This window comes from Trachinotus anak, unplaced genomic scaffold (assembly GCF_046630095.1).
Source record: "Trachinotus anak isolate AG129_WGS33_773 ecotype Australia unplaced genomic scaffold, CSIRO_AGI_Tana_v1 ptg000026l, whole genome shotgun sequence".
NCBI classification, from domain to species: Eukaryota; Metazoa; Chordata; class Actinopteri; order Carangiformes; family Carangidae; genus Trachinotus; species Trachinotus anak.
The window spans coordinates 12,107,423-12,128,806 of NW_027273877.1; the positions used below are offsets into that span (position 1 = coordinate 12,107,423).

Below are 21,384 nucleotides of genomic sequence, written 5' to 3' on the forward strand. Positions count from 1 at the left end.
GAGTCAGAATCTTGTTCAGAAAAACAGTTTTATTCTCCAGTGTTTTTAAACTGACTCCAGATTGCTTGGCTCTGCTGCCTCTCTGTAGCAGTCAACACACACCACTGCATAAAACACATCTGGCTCATTGTGGTGAATCAGTGGCAGCGCCCACGTTGATCCATGAACAAACTGTCCTCAGTAAGACACTAGTGATCAACACTTAGTGGACTCTACAGTTACAACCTGGAAGCGTGTGTGTGTGTGTGTGTGTGTGTGTGCGTGTGTGTGTGTGTGTGTGTATGTGTGTACAGCTCTATAGTGAAATAAAGTTTTCCTCATCTGAAACTGTAAACCAATAGAAAATCAATATGTGGCGTCATTGTTGATGTGGTGGCGGCCTGTCACAGATAAATCAGTGTGTGGGAAACACTGAGGTCTCATCTACAGATACTGAGCCCACACATGTCTTAATGTCCGGTGGGAACATTTCCACACCGTGGCATCCCTACTCCAGAACATTTCTCCTGAGGTCAACTCAGTCAACAGTTCAATCTAATCTCTGTTTGTTGCCTGGTTTTCACAGAAGCTCCTCACAGAAACATGACACTGAGCTCTGGTGTGTAGAAGAAGACTGAATCCTCCCGTTCTGCTCTGATAGATTCACACCTGTGTTCTTGGCTGAAGCTGAACATTTCCTGATACGACTCTCCTCTACAGCAACAAGAGAGAAAACACCTGGGACTTTCTGTCTCATTCAGCACAATCTATGGAAAGACTTTAAAGCTGCACCATGACACTTGAAAAAACACAAGTTCACTCTTCAACATGAAAAGTTCAAGAATCAATAAAGCTCAGCCTTGATCAGGTCAATACACTCAGGGGTTTACATCTCCACTCTTGGTCTGCTTTGACCAGTTGAGTCATTTCACTGATGTGATGACTTTTCTCTGCTTGTGCAGCTGTTACATTCTGTTTGATCATGAACCATTATCCCATCAGTGTTTGTTGTTACCACAGTGGCTGCTGTTCAGCTCCACTTTTAAAGCAGCTTTCACTGGAGCCCACTGTTTTTGTCTCCTGTGATTTAAAGGGGGGGGCGTCCCCTAACATCCTCCATGGTCATCATGACTTCAGTCATCTCTGGACAATGATTCCGGTCTTATACAAACTTTACTAAACACCTGCTAGAACCTGCTCATTAGAGCTTCACTGCATTCACTGTTCACTGTCAAACACTGATGACTGTTGTCATAGAAACCTCATGAGTCCTGAATACACACCTCCACAGATTCATCACTGCTCTCCTGTGACACTGTCACAATGAAACACCTGGAAACATTTGGAAACACACACTGAGGTGTAAGATCAGTGGAGCTGCTTTAATTATGCTTCCTCTAGGAAACATTATTAGGTGGCACCAGATAAATGTCCATTGTTACGCAGATGACACCCAGTTGTACTTATCCATGAAGCCAGGTGAGACTAACCAGGTAGCCAAGCTTCAGGTCTGTCTTAAGGACATAAAACCTGGATGACCAGTAATTTCTTACTCTTAAATTCAGACAAAACTGAAGTTATTGTAATTGGCCCAAAACACCTCAGAGATACACTATGTGATAATATACTGACTCTGGATGACATCACCTTGGCCTCCATTGCTACAGTCAGAAACCTTGGTGTCATTTTTGACCAGGACTTGTCCTTTACTTCACATATAAAGCAAGTCTCTAGGACAGCCTTCTTCCACCTGCGCAATATTGCTAAAATCAGACCCATTCTGTGTCTAAAGGATGCTGAAAAACTAGTTCATGCATTTGTTACCTCAAGACTGGACTACTGTAACTCTTTATTGTCAGGATGTCCCAAAAAAACGAGATCACATCTCTCCTGTGTTAGCTTTTCTGCATTGGCTCCCTGTAAAATCCAGGATAAAATTTAAAATCCTCCTTCTCACCTACAAAGCCATTAATGGTCAGGCACCATCGTACCTTGGAGAGCTTATAGTTTCCTATTTTCCCAATAGGACACTTCGCTCTCTAAATGCAGGTCAACTTGTGGTTCCCAGAGTTTGTCAGAGTAGAATGGGGGGCAGAGCCTTCAGCTATCAGGCTCCTCTCCTGTGGAACCAGCTCCCAGTGTGGGTTCAGGAGGCAGAGCCCCTCTCTACCTTTAAGATCAGGCTTAAAACTGTCTTGTTTAGTAAAGCTTATAGTTAGGGCTGGCTCAGGTATGTCCTGAACCATCCCTTAGTTATGCTGCTATAGAGCTAGACTGCTGGGGGATTCCCATGATTCACTGGGCGCTCTCTCTCTATTTCTGTCTCTCTGTCTCTCTCTCTCTCTCTCTCGATTACTTTATGCCATTAACTTTGTATTTTTTCTCTCCCGTAGTTTGTGCTTCTCCTCTCTCTCCCTCTCTCTGTCCTCATTCTGCAGGTCTCTCTGCCTCTGGAGCAGCAGGATCCAGATCCACCACTACTCATCTTTACTATTAACCACTGTTACCTGTCATTATTATTGATAACAACATTACCGACACAGCTGTTCCTGGTCTATCTCTCCCTCTTTTCTCCTCTCTCCTCCCCCCAACCCCCCCTTTTTCTTTCTCCTCCTGAACCCAACCAGTCGAGGCAGACGGCCGCCCAGCCTGAGCCCGGTTCTGTCGTAGGTTTCTTCCTGTTAAAAGGGAGTTTTTCCTCCCCCCCTGTCGCCAAGCGCTTGCTCTTTGTGGGAACTGTTGGGTTTTTCTCTGTAACAAAGTAAGGTCTTGACCTGACCTTGTAAAGTGCCTTGAGATAATGTATATTATGATTTGGTGCTATACAAATAAAACTGAATTGAATTGAATTGAATTGAATTAATTAGTTTGATCAGGTTTGAATTAAACCAAAAAGGCTCAAAACAACACAGAACATTAACAAATCAATGAAGCATCCAACTATTATTACAAATAAACATAACAAGTGTTTTTATGAACTTAACAGCAACAATCACAACCAACTGAAACATCTACATTTTGGTGCTCACAGCATTTACAACACCTCCAGAAAAAAACACAACTGACCTTTGATTGTTGCAAAGTAAAACTAAGAATAATGAGAATAAATGAAAACTGTGTTTATCTGAATTTGACTCAACTACTGATCTAATCTACTGATTGATAATTATATTGATCATGTTTGGACTCACCGAGCCTTCCTGCAGTTCCTCACAGCTGGGATCAGTCTCCATCGTCCCTGATCTGATGTGTTGTACTTGTCCAGGTCCAACTCATCCAGAACCTCCTCTGACATCTGCAGCATGTAGGCCAGAGCTGAGCAGTGGATCTCAGAGAGTCTCTGCTCTGATCTGGTCTCTGATTTCAGGAACTCTTGGATCTCCTGATGAACTGAGTGGTCCTTCATTTCGGTCAGACAGTGGAAGATGTTGATGCTTCTGTCAGGAGAGATTTTATCACTGTTCATCTTCTTCAGGTTGTTGATGGCTCTCTGGATGGTTTCTGGACTGTTCTCTGTCTGACCCAGCAGACCACCTAAGAGTCTCTGGTTGGACTTCAGAGAGAGGCCATGAAGGAAGCGAACAAACAGGTCCAGGTGACCATTTTTACTTCTGAGGGATTTCTCCATGGCTGCCCTCAGGAAGTCATCCAGGGTTAAATCAACATGTTTTCTCAGGAAGTTCCTAAGGACCTCTGTGTTCCTGTTGGTGTAACAGTGGAACATGTAGACTGCAGCCAGAAACTCCTGAATGCTCAGATGAACAAAGCAGTAGACTGTTTTCTGGAAGATCACACTCTCTCTTTTGAAGATCTCAGTACAGAGTCCTGAGTACACCGAGGCCTCTGTGACATCCAGACCACACTGCTCCAGGTCTTCTTGGTAGAACATGATGTTTCCTTTCTCCAGATGTTCAAACGCCAGCCTCCCCAGCTTCAGAAGAACTTCCCTGTCAGCCTCCATCAGCTCCTGTGGACTGCTGTTCTTTTTTTTGTTCTTCTTCTTTCCTTTATATCTCTCATCATACTTGAGCTTCTTCCTCTTTGTCTGAACCAGCAGGAAGTGTGAGAACAGGTCAGTCAGGGTCTGGGGCAGCTCTCCTCTCTGCTCTGTAGTCAACATGTGCTCCAGAACTGTAGCAGTGATCCAGCAGAAGACTGGGACTTGACACATGATGTGGAGGCTCCTGGACTTCTTGATGTGTGAGATGATGCTGCTGGACAGCTCTTCATCACTGGATCTCCTCCTGAAGTACTCCTCCTTCTGGGCGTCACTGAAGCCTCGTACCTCTGTTACCCTGTCAACACATGTAGGAGGGATCTGATTGGCTGCTGCAGGTCTGGAAGTGATCCAGACCAGAGCCGAGGGAAGCAGGTTCCCCTGGATGAGGTTTGTCAGCAGCAGGTTGACTGATGACGTCTGTGTGACATCAGACACAACCTCCCTGCTGGTGAAATCCAGTGAAAGTCTGCTTTCATCCAGGCCGTCCAAGATGAACAGAACTTTACAGACAGCCAGCCGCTCTGCTGTGACCTTCTGTAATGTTGGATGGAAAACATGGAGCAGCCTGAGAAGACTGTACTGCTGCTCTCTGATCAGGTTCAGCTCCCTGAACGAAAGCAGAACCAGCAGACTGACATCTTGGTTCTCCAAGCCCTCTGCCCAGTCCAGACTGAACTTCTGCACTGAGAAGGTTTTTCCAGCGCCAGCGACGCCGTTGGTCAGAACCACTCTGATGGGTCTCTGTTGGTCAGGTAAGGCTTTAAAGATGTCGTGGCATTTGATTGGAGCATCATGGAGGGTCTTCATCTTGGAAGCTGTCTCCAGCTGCCTCACCTCATGTTGGGTATTAACCTCTTCACTCTGTCCCTCTGTGATGTAGAGCTCAGTGTAGATCCTGTTGAGGAGGGTTCCACTTCCTGTTCCATCACTTCCTTCAGTCACACGTTCACATCTGCTCCTTAGACTGATCTTATGTTGATCTAAAACCTCCTGCAGACCACTATCTGCTGAAAGAGAAGAGACAATGTCAGACTGAAGACAGAGAATCTGAGAATCTGCTGATTATTTTCATCAGCTACAGAAGAACTAAAGAGCAGCAAAGAAAAGCTTTTTAATGTTGTGCTTTTTAGAATCATCTGAAATGTCAGTGCTGTGTGATAGAACAACTGACACTGGAGAAAAAAACAGGTCCTGTTTTCACAAATGAAGACATCAGCAGACACATGTTCAGTCTCACTATGTACAGTGCTGCTCTGACTGGCTGTCTGCAGTCCAGGTCTGGTTCTGGATCTTTGTCCACACTGGGGACAGGAGGGGTCTCCTGAAGACCCAGACTGGTCCCAGTATGAGGTGAAGCACTGTCTGCAGAACCAGTGTCCACAGCTGGTAGAGACTGGATCCTTCAGGACGTCCTGACACAGAGCAAAGCAGGACAGCTGCTCCTCCACAGAGACACCACTCCTCTTCCTCCATCTGTGAAGACATGTCTTCATCACTAACATGTCACAGTCAAATATGTCTAATAACTGAATCATGTTCAGCTCAGTGTAAGTAGTAACTGTCTCTTACTGTGAGTCTGAGGGTCCAGGTTCAGGACTGAAGACTGGAGGATCTTCTTTGGACCGGTGACTCTTCACAGACAGACAGCTGGGTCCTGGAGACTCTGCTCTCAGTCTGTGGTTCTGACCTCTGCAAACACAAACATGTTTTTATTCATATCACATTGATCACTGATCAATTCACTGATGACAGATTCATTGTGAAATTAGATTTTTTTTCCAAGTTTGAATTTTTTATTCTGAATTTATTAACATTTCTTGAAAGTCTCATGAGATGAATTCACTGTAAAAAAAAATCAGATCCATAATTGCAATGCAAAACAAAACCAGTGGCAGAAATTCACAGTTAACAAACTCAAAATCTGCTGAGGCAGATTTTCTTCCCTAAGCTACAGACAACAGAGCTCGTGGTAAAGTGCCAGATGGCCTACAGATATGACACTTCTTCCCCAGGAGGCTGGAACATGACTCCAAATGAGCTGGTTGACAGGTGCCCTCCAGTGGAAGTAATGCAGTGTAAGGACATTGTTCAAAGTTTTATGCAGGTAATAATTTAACTGATGTTTACAGAAGTTTAAATTGGGGGGTTAATAGTCCCACATGGTTTAAGCCTCATGGAGGAAGCAAATAGAGAAATGATCACTGGTTGGTGAGTGATAATATTCTGAGCTACACTTCACAATCCAAAATTTCCAAAGCACCTTGTCAGATCATTGTTTTGTAGATTTTATCTTAGAACCCACAAGGAAAGAAATGAGAAAGAAAGGATATTGGAAGTTTGATGCCAGTTTGTTAAATAAGGAAGAATATTGTGATAAAATTAAACAAATAATAAGGGATATTGAACAAAATGATTCAATTGAAGGTAATATTTACAAACTGGAATTTATTAAATTCAAAATTAGAGAATTTACTATAAATGTTTGTAAGGAACTTAAATAAAAAAAAGTATGGAAGTAATTTTTCTCCAAGAAATATGACGATCTGTATCTTGAAAGTGTCTGTGTCTTGTGCCTTTATAAGATCATGAGTTAAATGTCTGGAGGCAGGTGAGAAAAACTCCTCATGATTTAGTCACTTAGAGAAAAGTAGACAACAGAGAAACTCAAATACAAGTCTACTGATAAATGGAGTCGAATACAAAGAACCAGAGAGTTTAGAGAAAGAAGTGTTGACCTTTTCCTCCGATCTGTGCTCCTCACTTCACTCTTTAGGTGATGCTGTCCCCGTCTTTGATAGAATCCAGGATGGTATCCCACGTATTGCGGACTCCTTCAGGGATTTGTGTGAGACAGAGTTAAAAACTGAGGATTTGGACTCTGCGATCCTGAAGATGGCTTCCTACAAATCTCCAGAGACAGATGGCTCACAGCTAAGTTTTATCAGTTCTTTTGGAAAAGATCTAAGAAATGTATTATTTAAAGAGTGGATAGAGAAGAATGAACTGATGTCAAGCATGAAACAATCAGCCTGATTCCTAAATCAGGTAAAGACAAAAGAAGTTTAGATCATTTCAGACCAATCACTTTGTTGATCACTGACTATAAAATACTCTCAGGGCTGTTGCTGCCAGACTGAAGACAGGTATTTGGTCCATAATTAGTGAAACACAGTCAGGATTTCTGAAAGGAAGGTCAGTTCATCATAACACAAAGCCTGTATTAGACCTTCTTGATTGTAGTGAAATAATCCAAGAGAGTGGGTTTATTTTATTTCTACGTTTTTACAAAGCATTTGATTCTGTCCAACATCAGTTTATACTGGAAACTTTGAGGTACTTTGGTCTTGGAGAGACATTTATTAAGATTATAGGGCTGCTGTACAATGGAATCTACAGCTGTGTTTCTCTAGGACATGGCACTTGGCCACCTCTGTTTGTAATGGTGGCAGAGATGTGATCTACTCTGATTAAAACAGTGACATTGAAGGTTAAATGTGATGGATAAACAAATAATAAGAAGTCAGCTGGTGGATGACCCAACTTTGTTCTTATAAAATGAAAATCAGATCCTTTCGCTTTTCAGTCAATCAGTTCTCCAAAGCATCAGGTCCATGGTTAAACATCAATAAATGTGAAATAATGACAGTGCAGGAGCGCCCCCTGCAGTCAGCATGTAATATACAGGTTCAGAAGGAGGGGAAATCTTTAGGAACTGTTATTTGTAGAGACAGAATTATGAGTGAAAAGAGGAATATCTGTAACAATATGGAAAAGTGTCAGACAGTTCTTCACAGATGGCTGCAGAGAGATGTCAGCATGTCTGGGAGGATTTTGTTAACAAAGATGGAGAGTTTGTCCAGACTGATTTACCAGCTCTCTCCTTCCCCATATCACCGACAATGATCCAAACTATAAATAAAGTTCATTTCAGTCCAAATGGAGAAACAAATGTCAGTCTGTTATGGGAACGCTACCACAGCCCAGTTAAAAGAAATTCTATACTGAGGGGATTTGAGATTGAGGAGGTGAAGGTGATGAGGAGAAGATATATTTCACTTCCTCTCCCTCCTGAAGTGAAAGAGGTGAACTTTAAAATCTTAAATGAGATTTACCCAACAAACAAGTTGTGAAGACTGAGGTTTAATCTTGATGTGAAGAACTGTGTGTTCTGTGAAAATGAGACTGAAAGCTTGGAACATTTATTCTTCCACTGTGGATCAGTCTTTCTGGAGCGACATGTGGAGCTGGACACAGTCCAAGAGGATCATTTACAAATGCAGGTACTTTAAAACCAAACCATGTAAGAATCATTGGCTGAATGAATTTCAATCACTATGCAAGTCTCTGAAGCTGATAAAGGATGATAAGAAAGCCCTGAAGTTAGTTTATTCTCTTGATTTATTTCAATGAATCTTCTTCTTAATCTTTTCATGTACTTCTGGTTTTTTTCTCTGAAACTTTAACTTTATTTCATGTGCTTCTGCTCAACCTCAGTTTTTCCTGTGAAGAAGCAAAACTGCCTTGTTTGTTTGTATCTTGATTTGTTTATGAATAAAGTTTATATCACAAAAAAACTATGGAAGCTGTTACAGGAAGTGACATCACTGCAGGAGCTCAACACACTAAACACTGTTACAGAGACAGTTTGGAGGTTCACAGGTTTATAGCAGGTCTCTTACTGTGAGTCTGAGGGTCCAGGTTCAGGACTGAAGACTGGAGGATCTTCTTTGGAGCGGTGACTCTTCACAGACAGACAGCTGGATCCTGGAGACTCTGCTCTCAGTCTGTGGTTCTGACCTCTGCAAACACAAACATGTTTTTATTCATATCACATTGATCACTGATCAATTCACTGATGACAGATTCATTGTGAAATTAGATTTTTTTTTCTAAGTTTGAATTTTTTATTCTGAATTTATTAACATTTCTTGAAAGTCTCATGAGATGAATTCACTGTAAAAAAAATCAGATCCATAATTGCAATGCAAAACAAAACCAGTGGCAGAAATTCACAGACTTAACAAACTCAAAATCTGCTGAGACAGATTTTCTTCCCTAAGCTACAGACAACAGAGCTGGTGGTAAAGTGCCAGAGGGCCTACAGATATGACACTTCTTCCCCAGGAGACTGGAACATGACTCCAAATGAGCTGGTTGACAGGTGCCCTCCAGTGGAAGTAATGCAGTGTAAGGACATTGTTCAAAGTTTTATGCAGGTAATAATTGAACTGATGTTTACAGAAGTTTAAATTGGGGGGTTAATAGTCCCACATGGTTTAAGCCTCATGGAGGAAGCAAATAGAGAAATGATCACTGGTTGGTGAGTGATAATATTCTGAGCTACAATTCACAATCCAACATTTCCACAGCACCTTGTCAGATCATTGTTTTGTAGATCTTATCTTAGAACCCACAAGGAAAGAAATGAGAAAGGAAGGATATTGGAAGTTTGATGCCAGTTTGTTAAATAAGGAAGAATATTGTGATAAAATTAAACAAATAATAAGGGAGATTGAACATAATGATTCAATTGAGGGTAATATTTACAAACTGGAATTTATTAAATTCAAAATTAGAGAATTGACTATAAATGTTTGTAAGGAACTTAAATTAAAAAAAGTATGGAAGTAATTTTTCTCCAAGAAATATGATGATCTGTATCTTGAAAGTGTCTGTGTCTTGTGTCTTTATAAGATCATGAGTTAAATGTCTGGAGGCAGGTGAGAAAATCTCCTCATGATTTAGTCACTTAGAGAAAAGTAGACAACAGAGAAACTCAAATGCAAGTCTACTGATAAATGGAGTCGAATACAAAGAACCAGAGAGTTAAGAGAAAGAAGTGTTGACCTTTTACTCCGATCTGTGCTCCTCACTTCACTCTTTAGGTGATGCTGTCGCCGTCTTTGATAGAATCCAGGATGGTATCCCACGTATTGCGGACTCCTTCAGGGATTTTTGTGAGACAGAGTTAAAAACTGAGGATTTGGACTCAGCGATCCTGAAGATGGCTTCCTACAAATCTCCAGGGACAGATGGCTCACAGCTAAGTTTTATCAGCTCTTTTGGAAAAGATCTAAGAAATGTGTTATTTAAAGAGTGGATAGAGAAGAATGAACTGATGTCAAGCATGAAACAATCAGCCTGATTCCTAAATCAGGTAAAGACAAAAGGAGTTTAGATCATTTCAGACCAATCACTTTGTTGAACACTGACTATAAAATACTCTCAGGGGCTGTTGCTGCCAGACTGAAGACAGGTATTTGGTCCATAATTAATGAAACACAGTCAGGATTTTTGAAAGGAAGGTCAGTTCATAATAACACAAGGCCTGTATTAGATCTTCTTGATTGTAGTGAAATAATCCAAGAGAGTGGGTTTATTTTATTTCTACATTTTTACAAAGCATTTGATTCTGTCAAACATCAGTTTATACTGGAAACTTTGAGGTTCTTTGGTCTTGGAGAGACATTTATTAAGATTATAGGGCTGCTGTACAATGGAATCTACAGCTGTGTTTCTCTAGGACATGGCACTTGGCCACCTCTGTTTGTAATGGTGGCAGAGATGTGATCTACTCTGATTAAAACAGTGACATTGAAGGTTAAATGTGATGGATAAACAAATAATAAGAAGTCAGCTGGTGGATGACCCAACTTTGTTCTTATAAAATGAAAATCAGATCCTTTCGCTTTTCAGTCAATCAGTTCTCCAAAGCATCAGGTCCATGGTTCAACATCAATAAATGTGAAATAATGACAGTGCAGGAGCGCCCCCTGCAGTCAGCATGTAATATACAGGTTCAGAAGGAGGAGAAATCTTTAGGAACTGTTATTTGTAGAGACAGAATTATGAGTGAAAAGAGGAATATCTGTAACAATATGGAAAAGTGTCAGACAGTTCTTCACAGATGGCTGCAGAGAGATGTCAGCATGTCTGGGAGGATTTTGTTAACAAAGATGGAGAGTTTGTCCAGACTGATTTACCAGCTCTCTCCTTCCCCATATCACCGACAATGATCCAAACTATAAATAAAGTTCATTTCAGTCCAAATGGAGAAACAAATGTCAGTCTGTTATGGGAACGCTACCACAGCCCAGTTAAAAGAAAGTCTATACTGAGGGGATTTGAGATTGAGGAGGTGAAGGTGATGAGGAGAAGATATATTTCACTTCCTCTCCCTCCTGAAGTGAAAGAGGTGAACTTTAAAATCTTAAATGAGATTTACCCAACAAACAAGTTGTGAAGACTGAGGTTTGATCTTGATGTGAAGAACTGTGTGTTCTGTGAAAATGAGACTGAAAGCTTAGAACATTTATTCTTCCACTGTGGATCAGTCTTTCTGGAGCGACATGTGGAGCTGGACACAGTCCAAGAGGATCATTTACAAATGCAGGTACTTTAAAACCAAACCATGTATGAATCATTGGCTGAATGAATTTCAATCACTATGCAAGTCTCTGAAGCTGATAAAGGATGATAAGAAAGCCCTGAAGTTAGTTTATTCTCTTGATTTATTTCAATGAATCTTCTTCTTAATCTTTTCATGTACTTCTGTTTTTTTTTCTCTTAAACTTTGACTTTATTTATTTCATGTGCTTCTGCTCAACCTCAGTTTTTCCTGTGAAGAAGCAAAACTGCCTTGTTTGTTTGTATCTTGATTTGTTTATGAATAAAGTTTATATCACAAAAAAACTATGGAAGCTGTTACAGGAAGTGACATCACTGCAGGAGCTCAACACACTAAACACTGTTACAGAGACAGTTTGGAGGTTCACAGGTTTATAGCAGGTCTCTTACTGTGAGTCTGAGGGTCCAGGTTCAGGACTGAAGACTGGAGGATCTTCTTTGGACCGGTGACTCTTCACAGACAGACAGCTGGGTCCTGGAGACTCTGCTCTCAGTCTGTGGTTCTGACCTCTGCAAACACAAACATGTTTTTATTCATATCACATTGATCACTGATCAATTCACTGATGACAGATTCATTGTGAAATTAGATTTTTTTTTCTAAGTTTGAATTTTTTATTCTGAATTTATTAACATTTCTTGAAAGTCTCATGAGATGAATTCACTGTAAAAAAAAATCAGATCCATAATTGCAATGCAAAACAAAACCAGTGGCAGAAATTCACAGTCTTAACAAACTCAAAATCTGCTGAGACAGATTTTCTTCCCTAAGCTACAGACAACAGAGCTGGTGGTAAAGTGCCAGATGGCCTACAGATATGACACTTCTTCCCCAGGAGACTGGAACATGACTCAAAATGAGCTGGTTGACAGGTGCCCTCCAGTGTAAGTAATGCAGTGTAAGGACATTGTTCAAAGTTTGATGACAGATAATAACTGAACTGATGTTTACAGAAGTTTAAATTGGGGGGTTAATAGTCCCACATGGTTTAAGCCTCATGGAGGAAGCAAATAGAGAAATGATCACTGGTTGGTGAGTGATAATATTCTGAGCTACACTTCACAATCCAACATTTCCAAAGCACCTTGTCAGATCATTGTTTTGCAGATTTTATCTTAGAACCCACAAGGAAAGAAATGAGAAAGGAAGGATATTGGAAGTTTGATGCCAGTTTGTTAAATAAGGAAGAATATTGTGATAAAATTAAACAAATAATAAGGGAGATTGAACATAATGATTCAATTGAGGGTAATATTTACAAACTGGAATTTATTAAATTCAAAATTAGAGAATTGACTATAAATGTTTGTAAGGAACTTAAATAAAAAAAAGTATGGAAGTAATTTTTCTCCAAGAAATATGATGATCTGTATCTTGAAAGTGTCTGTGTCTTGTGTCTTTATAAGATCATGAGTTAAATGTCTGGAGGCAGGTGAGAAAATCTCCTCATGATTTAGTCACTTAGAGAAAAGTAGACAACAGAGAAACTCAAATACAAGTCTACTGATAAATGGAGTTGAATACAAAGAACCAGAGAGTTTAGAGAAAGAAGTGTTGACCTTTTCCTCCGATCTGTGCTCCTCACTTCACTCTTTAGGTGATGCTGTCCCCGTCTTTGATAGAATCCAGGATGGTATCCCACGTATTGCGTACTCCTTCAGGGATTTGTGTGAGACAGAGTTAAAAACTGAGGATTTGGACTCAGCGATCCTGAAGATGGCTTCCTACAAATCTCCAGGGACAGATGGCTCACACCTCAGTTTTATTAGTTCTTTTGGAAAAGATCTAAGAAATGTATTATTTAAAGAGTGGATAGAGAAGAATGAACTGGTGTCAAGCATGAAACAATCAGCCTGATTCCTAAATCAGGTAAAGACAAAAGAAGTTTTGATCATTTCAGACCAATCACTTTGTTGATCACTGACTATAAAATACTCTCAGGGGCTGTTGCTGCCAGACTGAAGACAGGTATTTGGTCCATAATTAGTGAAACACACTCAGGATTTCTGAAAGGAAGGTCAGTTCATCATAACACAAGGCCTGTATTAGACCTTCTTGATTGTAGTGAAATAATCCAAGAGAGTGGGTTTATTTTATTTCTACATTTTTACAAAGCATTTGATTCTGTCAAACATCAGTTTATCCTGGAAACTTTGAGGTTCTTTGGTCTTGGAGACACATTTATAAAGATTACAGGGCTGCTGTACAATGGAATCTACAGCTGTGTTTCTCTAGGACATGGCACTTGGCCACCTCTGTTTGTAATGGTGGCAGAGATGTGATCTACTTAAAACAGTGACATTGAAGGTTAAATGTGATGGATAAACAAATAATAAGAAGTCAGCTGGTGGATGACCCAACTTTGTTCTTATAAAATGAAAATCAGATCCTTTAGCTTTGCAGTCAATCAGTTCTCCAAAGCATCAGGTCCATGGTTAAACATCAATAAATGTGAAATAATGACACTGCAGGAGCACCCCCTGCAGTCAGCATGTAATATACAGGTTCAGAAGGAGGAGAAATCTTTAGGAATTTTTGTTTGTAGAGACGCAATTATGAGTGAAAAGAGGAATATCTGTGACAATATGGAAAAGTGTCAGTCAGTTCTTCACGGATGGCTGCAGAGAGATGTCAGCATGTCTGGGAGGATTTTGTTAACAAAAATGGAGAGTTTGTCCAGACTGATTTACCAGCTCTCTCCTTCCCCATATCACCGACAATGATCCAAACTATAAATAAAGTTCATTTAAGTCCAAATGGAGAAATAAATGTTAGTATATAAGGAGAACTGATATAATTAAAAACTATGAAGAGGAGGAGCAAATGCGATTGATCTTGATATTCTGAGTGGCGTCTTGAAACTGAAGTGGTTACAGTCTTTCATCTTTTTGGTTCATTGTCCCTGATGTGATTTTCCAGAACATGGGAGGAACAGACTTTCTACTACGCTGTGACTTTGAATTTAGCTCATTACCAGTCAAACTCTCCACTTTCCATCAGCAGGCCCTCCTCTACTGGAAATTAATATATAGACATAATATGACACCACATAACACACCTGTGTGGAACAACACACATGTTCTACACTGTGAAAAATCAGTGTATTCAGATGAGTGGAAATCTGAAGGAATCTGGGCTGCAGCTTTTGAGACAGTAAATGTACAAAGTTATTAGAAACAGTCTGTTATAGGAACGCTACCACAGCCCAGTTAAAAGAAAGTCTATACTGAAGGGATTTGAGATTGAGGAGGTGAAGGTGATGAGGAGAAGATATATTTCACTTCCTCTCCCTCCTGAAGTGAAAGAGGTGAACTTTAAAATCTTAAATGAGATTTACCCAACAAACAAGTTGTGAAAACTGAGGTTTAATCTTGATGTGAAGAACTGTGTGTTCTGTGAAAATGAGACTGAAAGTTGGAACATTTATTCTTCCACTGTGGATCAGTCTTTCTGGAACGACATGTGGAGCTGGACACAGTCCAAGAGGATCATTTACAAATGCAGGTACTTTAAAACCAAACCATGTATGAATCATTGGCTGAATGAATTTCAATCACTATGCAAGTCTCTGAAGCTGATAAAGGATGATAAGAAAGCCCTGAAGTTAGTTTATTCTCTTGATTTACTTCAATGAATCTTCTTCTTAATCTTTTCATGTACTTCTGTTTTTTTTCTCTTAAAGTTTAACTTTATTTATTTAATGTGCTTCTGCTCAACCTCAGTTTTTCTGATGAAGAAGCAAAACTGCCTTGTTTGTTTGTATCTTGATTTGTTTATGAATAAAGTTTATACAATAAAAAAACTACAGCTCCTGCAGTGATGTCACAGGAAGTGACATCACTGCAGGAGCTCAACACACTAAACACTGTTACAGAGACAGTTTGGAGGTTCACAGGTTTGTAGCAGGTCTCTTACTGTGAGTCTGAGGGTCCAGGTTCAGGACTGAAGACTGGAGGTTCATCTTTGGACCGGTGACTCTTCACAGACAGACAGCTGGGTCCTGGAGACTCTGCTCTGTCCTCCTCTTCCTCCACACAATCACTCATCTTCAGGACTTCAGTCAGTCTGAGAGGGAAACCAGTAACACTGACTGTGACCTCACACACACAAGAGTCAAGACAAACAAGCTTCTCAAGAGACACACACACACACACACACACATAGGTTTTCCTCTCAGTGTCTCTGTGTGGACAGAAGTTCACTGTGACTCTTCGTCCCTCCACAGTCCACAGGGACAAAGTGACTCAGAGACTTTGACAGTAAAATAATAATAATGTTGTGTTAACACTCACCTGCCTCAGCCTTCAGTTTCCCTCCTTCTGCTCCGTCCACTTCAAATGGAGTCTGAGCTCACTGAACACTTTCACTTTCAGCTGCTCCTCCCCTCTGCAGCTACAGGAAGTCACATGACTCTGTGTGTGTGTGTGTGTGTGTGTGTGTGTGTGTGTGTGTGTGTGTGTGTGTGTGTGTGTGTGTGTGTGTGTGTGTCTGCGTGTGTCTGTGTTTGACATGTTCCAACATCATTTATTAAAAACAGACCTTTGGAAATGACGACATAGACATCTCTTCTTCTCTGTTTCCTCCTCCGTCCACTATCCTCCAGAGTCTTCAGCCTGTAAAATAGACACTTTCAGAAACACTGCTGGATCTGTTTTATTCTGAAAATTCCAGGGTTGTGTTGTAGTCTGGATGGACAGAAACAGAGACCTTTGGAAACAATGACGTAGGCACCCACGGTGGCTCCTGATTGGCTCTTATCAGCCTGGACTACTTGGGCTGCACGATTCAGAAAATCTCAGGATTGGATTCTGGATTCAATTCACACATAGATCTGATTCCAGATTGCTGTTTTCAGTCACTGTTCACATTTGTCTGTGGAGGACAATTTAATAGGAAAGAAAAATAAAATCTCACTGAATCAAATGTAGTTTACTACGACTCAGTGTCAACCTTGAGTCAGATTTATTTCCTCAGTCCACTCAGAGGAAAGGCAGCCCTGAGATAAATGGGAACATGTCTTCATACAAAAATAAAAACTGTTGCAAATAGAAACTGCAAAGTGCAAAACTTCAAATCACTTCAATTCCAACTTCACATCAAAATACATGAAGTGAAGTGAAACAAGAGCTGCCAGAGTTCACTGTAAAGTGCTTTCATCAGGTCAGCTGCTGGAACTCGTGGGTTCACTTTTGAAATGTGAACTGATCTGGGGACATTGTACTTCCTATAATCACAAGTGTTTCTGCACCAGACCATTTGTGAGTCTGAGTTTAGGCGTGGTCACATGTTTTAGAAACAGAAACAGAAGTCACAAGATTTTCATCTCACCGTCACCACCGCCTCGTTACCACCGGCCCCTGCTCCAGCTGCAGTGTCCAGCTGCTCGGTCAAAGCTTCCAGCCACCAACTGAAGCTGGTTCCTACCTCCACTGAGCCCAGTGTCCACCAAGTGTCCTCGCTGCGTGTCTCAGCTCATCCCAGCCTGCGTTCCAGCCTTCTTGTCTCATGGTTGGCTCCTCTATGGTCTGGAATGTATCCATCCCCAGACCTGAATCCTTTTGCTGCACCTGGGATTGATGGAGGAGTCAACACAGGAAAACATCCAGTCCTGTCTGCATGGGTTGGAAAGAAAAGAGGGATTCAGCTTTGGCCTCCAGAGACAAGAAGTTTCCAAACTGCTGGACAATCATCACCTGTCATAAAAAAAGATAACAACAAGATGATGAAACAGCAGATTATGTTGAAAATCAAGCATTTTTCTGAGCTAGAAAACAAAACATTTAAAATGAAGCATTTTCTGAACTTTCAGGAGTTTGTGTGAATCCTGAACTTCATTCCTGCAGACTGGTGAACCCCTCTCTCCCTTCAGAACAACTGCTGCTGACTGTTCACACTGAGCACTGAGCATTGTTCATGAACTATGTCTCGACTACTGTCCATCAAATAAAGCTGCTCAGAGACTGAGTGGGCTCTTTACTGCGACGTGTTTGTACAAATCCATCACTTTGTCCAGTTGACTTCTGACTGTTTATTAGAAAGCTTCAATCAAAGTACAACGTTAAACAGAAAATATCAGAGCCTGCTCACCCTCTTTGTCACAAAAAACCTGCCACTCAAATGGACGGGCAAAAAAACCACACCCCCACAGCCTGCCACCAGAAATGATAGTCAAATCAACACGCAGCCTAAACAAAATGAACACACAGGCTCCTTCGACCTGAGTGGGTGAGTGACCTTAACCATTATGTTCAGATATAATGACAATACAACAATAAAAACACAACAGTGTAGAATCTCAGTGTTTAGCTGAGCTTACCTTTGGTGAAATGTGTGAACTTTGATGGTTGCCAGTGTTTGCCCTCCCCAGGGACGGAGGCACATTTGATTGCCAGAACTTGTTTGGCCTCTTACACCATGCCACAAAGTGAACCAAGAAGACAGTAAATACTTTACGCTGGAACTGTAGTTAGGTTAAAACCTGCAGTTCTGAAAGTTAAGCTCTATCAACTTACAGGCAGGATGTTATTATTTTATTTATTTTTCTATTTATGCCTTATTTTGCCTTGTGTGCATTTAGGAAATGACTATTTGACAATTTGAAATGACTTACCTTAGAACTTCAATTAGAAGCCGAGTCCATTTTACTGTCCTGGTGTGGCTGCACAGTTTGTCAAATAAACGCAGGTCTCAATTAGACGCCCGGTTCTCTGGATGTATCGTCCCTGTCAGTTATCTGATTTGTTCATGCAAATAAAGGTTTCAATAACTATGGCAATCTTCAGCTTTCGTCCTTTCTAAAGTAGGCTACCTGTATTTTGATATGGTCCTCTCTCTCTCTCTCTCTCTCTCTCTCTCTCTCTCTCTGTGCATGAGGTTGTCCTAGATACGCTGTCTCTCAGAGCTAGATCAAATGAATTTGTTGTAACATATTATTGGATAGCCTGGTAATATTAATAGTATTATTATTCATACTGATTTAATTTATCAATTTGACAGTATTTCCCATAATTCCTGTGCACGATGGAATAAATGGCCTGTCCCATGTAGACACCTGTCCCAAATATAGGTCAGTGGAATTCAGTGGCTGAAGCACAGGTACTTATTTTATATGGATTTGTTTTTGAATTTCGAAACCAAGAATGTAGCATGGTTAGTTTTTACAGATAATATTGTATGAAAAATTAGCAATAAAAATGAAGTGATTTTTCTTGAAAGTAAACCACTTACTTTCTCATTTTATGAGACCTGTTTTCTCTTTTTTTATATTTTCTATTGCTCTTTAATAAGACAAAAATAGTTCTTATCAAGATACTCGATCAATCGACAGAATAATTGGTAGAATACTCAATTATTAAATGAATCAGCAGCTGCAGTCTGATGTCAAGTTACTGTTCCTGTATGTGAACTATGACGATGACTTCTGTTGTAGCAACGCTCCACACACAATGTTCACCGAGGATAACATTAGCTTGTTTAGGCTAATATTAGCTTGTTTAGGCTAACGTTTGCTTGTTTAGGCTAATATTAGCTTGTTTAGGCTAACATTACCTTGTTCAGGCTAACATTAGCTTGTTCAGGCTAATATTAGCTTGTTCAGGCTAACATTAGCTTGTTCAGGCTAACATTAGCTTGTTCAGGCTAACGTGGCGACAGCTCATCATGTGAGCTGGGAGCTTATAACATTAGCAGCTACAGTCTCCACTGTTCAGTCTGTCAGAATATAACAGTGACTTTTAAATGAATATTTTCCCTCCATGACTCTGTCCCCTCGTCGCTCAGTTGAACTCCTGCTGGACACTGACTGTATGGAGGTGTGTGTACATGCTGCTGACCTGTGTGGAGACATTTGTTTCTTTTCCCCTCATCAGGTAAATATTCTTCTCAGTGTCCATTAAACACTGGAAACACTTGCACTTTAACTGAACACGCTCAAAAGAATTCAGCATTATAACATCACTCACACACTAACAGTGGAGGGCGTCTCCTGCCGGCAGCTGTGGTAACTCCAGTCTGCTTCTCCAGCAGGATCATGGTTTGATCTCTGGATCTGGATGATGATCTGCTGCCATGTGACCCAGTTATGTTCGGCAGTCACTAGTTCAGTTGTATTGTGCACCACCCACTTAGGTGAGGCTGGGTAAGGTCACTATATGTCTGCTTAGGGGTTAGGGTGGGCTATACCATATACACTATCTGACTATCAAGTGGTTGTTCAGTTATTTCTAGGTGGCTGCAACTGTCTTTGTAAAATGTTACTTAGTTTAGTCAGATTTGAAATGTGAAACCATCTCCCTCAGTTCTCTGGTCCCGTTTTCTAAGTGCTTTCTGTCTCATTCATTGTGTGACTCTTACATTGTTGGTCCCCTGGTGAACACTGGTGACTGTGTGGGAGGGTTTGCGTTGTGGCCTACCTCAGTGACTCTGTCTGCTCTGGACTTATCTTTTTCCTTCCTCTGTCTCTGAAGTCTTTGCCTCTCCTCTTCATGCTCCTTCTGCTGCTCTGTTGGTTGCTGTGACATCAGCAGCTGCCTCCTTGTCTCCATCTCTGTCTGCTGGAATTAACAATGTCACTCATCAGCTTTATTTTCTTCACTGAGCAAAAATCTTTCTTACCAGCATTTCATCATCACACTGTGGATCAGAAACAGAAATGTAACTGTAACTGACATGTTTCATATCTAAACTCATAACCCAGCAGTGTAGCAACAAGTGCAGGTAATACAACATGACAATTCATCACAAGGAGCTCAAAAGAAGCTTTTTCTGTCACATGAAAACTTTTTTTGTGATCAACACACTGCACACAGGAATTAAAAAACAATGCAGTCACATGTAATAAAATACTTATTAAATCATCTTTATTTTTCATGTTATCGGTTAAAGAAACTGCAGAAAGTCACAAATGCAACAATTTCAAACCTTTCATGTGAAATTTCTTCCAGAGCAAGTAAATCTACACAGTTTTCCACACATGCAACTTAGACAACAAGTAAAACAAAGTTTTCTCCTTCAAACTGTGTTGTACAAGAGGAAAAAGTACGTTGGCATCTCCTGACTACAAACAGAGATGCACATCTTAATATAATGCCTGTTGGATTGTAACTGATGGAAAAAGTGACTCACTGAACAGGAAAACACAGGAAAAGTAAATTCTCCTTTTCCACAACATGAAACAGTTTGACCAAAGAGAAATAAGAGAGTGAAGCGAGGAGGTCTTACCTGTCCACAGGCCAAATGTACATAGGACTGTAGAGCTCTACTGTCCTGCAGATGATATGCAAATGAGCCTCTATGATGTCAGAGGACGTCACAACATGAGCGTTCTATTCCAGCTGTCAGTTCTATTGTCAATGAATTCCAATCATATTATACAGTGAAATCATGTAGAGCACATTTCTTAACAAAAGTACAGGTGAAATAAAGTTCAATAAAATATATAACACAATTTATAACTTATTTATTTACTGTATTTATAAGAGACAATGTACAATATTAAATATGGGGCTATCTGATGCAGTGTAGCAGAGTTAGCCTGAGGCTAATTTTCATCTGCAGTCCCAATAAAACTTCCACACACACAGGAGATTCACTGGAGTTAAAATTCTGGTGTTAAGCTGTTTTAGAGTGAAGTGTTGAGGTGCTGGTCCACTGGTGAGAAAACATAAGAGTGTTGGTGTAAAATCATGAAGTTCATGGTATTTAACGCTGATGAGTGACACTTTCAACATCCGGGCACTTGGACAGGTTACCCGTTCAGGAATTTGACAGCAGCCATTTTCTTTCACTCGCATGGAGCATGAGAAGGACAGACTGGTGAGTAGAAATGTAACAAATTAGTCGTTGTGTCATTGCTGCTTTTATTAAAAGTAGTGAAGTCAAATACTTCAAAACTTAAGTACAGATAAAGTTACTGATTTCATCAAATACTCCAAAGTACAAGAACACAAAGAAACAACTTTGTTACAGTCACGGGAGGAAACATTACTTCAGCTTGGCT

At 40.5% G+C, this 21,384-nt stretch overlaps 1 protein-coding gene and 1 long non-coding RNA gene across 2 annotated transcripts in view; one reads left to right on the forward strand and one right to left on the reverse strand.

Annotated features, from left to right (window-relative positions):
• The window catches only part of LOC139609599 (protein NLRC3-like), a 362,291-nt gene that overhangs the window by 225,232 nt on the left and 115,675 nt on the right, over positions 1 to 21,384 (forward strand). The gene's annotated exons all lie outside the window — the stretch shown is intronic.
• On the reverse strand, positions 5,232 to 8,879 carry LOC139609670 (uncharacterized). Its single transcript, XR_011685296.1, has 4 exons — positions 8,659 to 8,879; positions 6,715 to 6,810; positions 5,549 to 5,668; positions 5,232 to 5,452 (listed from the first exon to the last, which is right to left on the reverse strand). It is a non-coding gene; the product is annotated as an uncharacterized lncRNA (long non-coding RNA).